This window comes from Macaca thibetana, chromosome 11 (assembly GCF_024542745.1).
Source record: "Macaca thibetana thibetana isolate TM-01 chromosome 11, ASM2454274v1, whole genome shotgun sequence".
NCBI lineage: Eukaryota > Metazoa > Chordata > Mammalia > Primates > Cercopithecidae > Macaca > Macaca thibetana.
Genome location: NC_065588.1, coordinates 37,171,353 through 37,176,314, shown reverse-complemented (window position 1 = coordinate 37,176,314; position 4,962 = coordinate 37,171,353).

Genomic DNA, 4,962 nt, shown 5'->3' with positions numbered 1-4,962 from the left:
CTTAACCCTATTAAAGAAACTCAGAAAAGACTTCTGGAAAATATGACACCAAGGCTAATATCTAAAGGAAGAGAATAAATTCAATTAATAGCTCTATTCTTGGCATATAATAAGCATTCAAAAATGTCAGATGAAGGATGATACACAGCTAGTGTTGTGGTTGGAAATAAAGGCCAGGACAAGCCAATGTAGCATCTTGTATAACTCTCTAAGTATTTTACATTTTACCTCGAAGTTGATTTTAGAAGTTAAAATTATATATTTTTAATTTATAATTTAAGATTATATTTATTTATGTATTAGACAGATAACTCTGGCAATAGGTAGCATAGGTTCATACCCCCACTATACCCCAGCCCCAGGAAGCTAACTCAAATGGAAACAGAACAAAACAGAAAATAAATTAGCAGGGCTTCAAAATGGAAACTGAAAATCTGGCTCTAAAATTTATATGGAAATTCAGAAGACCAAGAATAGCTAAGACAATCTTGCATTACACATTCTTATGTGTAAGAAATCTTGCTTTATGGATATCAAGACTTGCTATATGGTAGATAATTAAGAGAAAGTGGGGCTGCATCAACTATAGACACATAAACCAATGCAATGAAATAGATGCCCAGAAAAAAGACTCACATAGATATAGATATTTGATTTATGCAAACATTAGTACTTTAGATAAATAGAAGAAAGAATACTCTAGTCAATAGAGAGTACTGGGTTGTTTGGATAACCATATGGGAAAAATGTCTTACCAAAAAAATTGTTCCTAGGTAGACACTAGACATAAATATGGAAGGCAAAATAATAAAGCATCTAAATAAAGATAACAGAGGAGAATATCTTCATGACTATTGTTAGGAAGTAACTTTTAAAATAAAACATAAACACAATCATAAATTCGTTAAACTACTTCAAAGTTAAGTACTTTTAGTCAAACTACACCATTTGAGAGGCTGAAAAACAGGCTATAAAGTGAGATAACTATTTTTTTCATCGATAACTGAACTCATGAATGATATAAAGGACTCCTACCATTGCAAACTGAATTGTGTCCTCTGAAGAGTCATATGTTGAAGTCCTAACTTACAGTGTTTCTGTGTTTGGAGATACAACCTTTAGGGTCATAAGAGTGGGGCCCTAATATGATACGACTGGTGTTCTTATGAGAAGAGAGCAAGACAACAGAGTTTGCCACTCTCACACAGAGAAGAGGCTATTAAGGACACAGTGAGATGGTGGCTGTCTGGAAGCTAGGAAGGAGCCTCACTAAAATCCAGCCCTGATGGCACGTGGATCACGGACTTTCAATTCCAGCACTGTGAGAAAATAAATTTCTGCTGCTTAAGTCACCCAGTCTGATATTTTGTGATGGTGGTCCAAACTGACTAAGATACCTGCCAATCAATAAGGAAAAGACAACCCAGCAAGGAGAAAAAGGCAAGAGACTTGAACAAGCACCTCACAAAAACATCTCAATGGCTGATAAATACAACAGAGTAAATATAGCATCAGGAATCTGCACAGGAAAACAGAAGCTACTGTATGTATTCCAGGTGTGAAGTGCTTTATTAGAAGGAATTGGAAGCTTATACAAACATTTAAAGAGCTGGGAGAACTCAGAGAAGCTCCCACTCTCTCAGTCTACATCAGTAAAGCAAATAGTTCCCAAGAGTCTGTGCTCTCTATATAATAGTTCTCAACAGGCTTCTGTGAATCTAATGTCTGCCTATGAGTCTTGCTACAACCTCTTCTGAAGAATGTGACCTTCCCTTCTATGAATTGCCTCTAAATGTTGGACTTCAATGTGAAATAAGGCAGGCAGTTGTTAGGACTGTAGTCTCCAGCTTCCCCTCTGTCATGCAGAAAATATCTTAGCAGGGATGCCAAATTTAGTACAATTCAGAACAGTCTTCAACTTTTCAACTTTAATCAGCAACATAGGAAGCAAACCTATGTACAGGTTCACTACACACCCATTAGATGGCTAAAAGTAAAAAGATTGGTAGTACTAAGTGTTGGTGAGTATGTTGAGTGATAGTAGTCCTCATGAAAGTGTAGAAGTGTGAATTAGTGTAATTAGCTTAACCACATTGGAAAGCAATTTGGCACTTTCTATTAAGTTGACCATATGCATATCGTATGACTCAATCCACTTTTAAATATATCCGACAAAAATATTAAAAACGTGTACCAAAGACCATGCTCAATAATGTCCATGGCTCAAATATTTGTAGTAGGCATACCCTGGAAATAATCCAAATGCCCATAAATAATGCCTAAATTATGGTAGACTCAAGCAATGGTATACTAAAGAGCAAATAAAATAAGTAAATTGTACCTATATGCAGCAAGATGGACAAATTTTAGAAATGTAACGTAGCCTGAAAGAAACCGGAAAAATATACATACCTTATTATTTCACTAATATAACACTTAAGACAGGCAAGAATGAACTATTGTGTTAGGAGTCAGGAAACTGGTCACCTTTAAAGGCAATAAATCAATGAGGAGGAGGAGGATTTCTGGTTCCTGAATATTATCCATGTCCTAGAAATATTCATATTGTAATAATTTATTGAGTTGTATAATTACATTTTGTTGATCATTTTCTTTGTCTTCTACATCATAATAACAAAGGTAAAATATACTAAACAAACAGCAAATATGCAAATGAGTAAACAAGCAAAAACTTCAAAATTAGGAAAAACAATCTCACCAAGACAGACCTAACAATGAAAAGCTATAATTTAGTACTTTGTCTTAAAAAGTAACACAAAGGAAATAAAATGTTCCTTCATGTCTTAGTACAGTCCCCAAACATATCCCTGCTGTTACCTCCCATATGTGCCAAATGTGATTCCCAAAAGCTGAAAAAATTCAGGAAATGTTTACTTCATGAGAAGTGGATGCAGGGGAAAGTGGGAGCTTGGAGGCAAGCTCTGAAAGACAAGGGCAGAGCTGTGAAAGACAGAGCAATTATCATTGCCGTGTTCTAGCTGGGCAAAAACACAACAACAACAACAACAAAAATAAAACCCCATTATATATATATATATGTATATATGTATGTGTGTGTGTGTGTCACTAGGCCTTAATATTCTATAGGACTCTGTTCCGAATTTACAGAAAGGAAGAGAACATAGAAAGAAAAAATTCTAAGTAACAACCTAAGAGAAAGCTGAAAGTCCATTAAAAGAAAAGAAGACAGATATGCTTGTGGATGATAATTGGTGTTTTTGAAATAGAAACCACTGAAATAAAATGATTTGAATATATAATAGAAAATAATTTATTTGATATAAGAGCTAAATCTGTATTTTAAAATTTGTGAAAGATGCAAATATCAAGATATATTTTGGCTGTTATTAAACTTTCGGCATGAATGTGGACAAAGAAAGTTACCAACAAAGAGATCAGGCTGGACTTGGACATTCTTAGAACAATAATCAGTATCAGGAGATAACAGATCGTGCTCATGAAGTCTTGAAGGAATGGATATTATGGCCAGTTAGTTTTTGATTCCCTGAACAAGCATTTTGCAAACATTCAAAAAATTTAGGAATTATTGTGCCCATGATTACTTCTTAGAAAAAGAATTCCAAATGACTGAATGATTAAATCCAGAAAATCAGAAGAAGAATGGAAAACTAGTAGCAAAAATCAGTGAAACACCTAAAAGCAGGAAATACAAGGAGCAAGGTCTGTAGCATTTTGGTTGGGAAAAAATTAGGAGGAAAGTTCCTCAAGTTTGCAGCAATTCAGGAATACAGATCTTACAAACCTTTCTTGTGAAAAGAAGAAAAAAATCTTATATTGAAATCTGAGGTAGGTGGAATTCTAAAATGCCCTTCTAAGGTTCCCAGGCCCTGCAATACACACACCTTCTCCCAGTTATTCAATTCAACACCAATCTAGGTACACAGATTTTACAAATGTAATTAAGGTGCCAGATCAGTTGTTCTTACAATATGAAGATTTCCCAAGTGGGTGTGACTTAATCACATAAACCTTAAAAAAGAGTGTTTTCTCCCACTTGTTGCAGAAGAAAAAAGTCAGAGATGTATAGCATGAGAAGAATGTGGTTCAACATTTCTGGCTTGAAGACAGAAGGCGAGGCAGGCAAGTAGCTTCTAGTTGCTGTGAGCGGCCCCAGCTGACATTCAGTAAGTAGCAAGGATGAGAATTCTGCCAACAATTAGAATTGCTTGGAAGTTGCCCTTTCCCCAGAGCCTCCAGATGAGAACTCAGCCTGACTGACACCTTGATTTCAGCCTGTGATTCCCTGGGCAGAGGACACAGGGAGGCTGTGCCAGTCTTCTGACCTATAGAACTGTGAGTGTTGGGTTACATCATTAAGTTTGTGGTAATTGGTTACATCGCAGTAGAAAAATTTAAAATCTCCAGACAATTCAGAAATATATAAACAATGGCAATAGGGTGAGGGGCTGAATTTATATAAAAATAGAAGATATGAATAATCAAGAACAAAAAACATTAAAAAATCCTGCAGCAATTATTCACTCAATTTTTTTCTGTAAACAAATGTCAAGTTCCTATGACACTATTGTCCCAGGCACTGAACCTAAAATAGTGGACAAAACAGGGAAATTTTCTTGCCCTTGTGGAAACATTCTAATAAGGGGATGGCAAATAATAAACAAAGTAAGAAGTAAAATGCACAACATGTCAGATGGTGATAAGTTCTATGGAGAAAAACAAGCTAGACAGAGAAATGGATGGAAAGTTGAAGGCAGGACTGTGATTTAAGTCAGGAGGTCAGAACAGTATGGCAATTTCTCAAAAAATGGCAAATAGAACTAAGATACAGTCTAGCAATCCTACTGCTGGGAATTTATCCAAAGGAAAGGAAGTCAGTATATCAAAGAGATACATAGACTAAAATGTCCATTGCAGCATTATTCATAAAAGCAAGATATGGAATCAACTGAGTGGTATCCA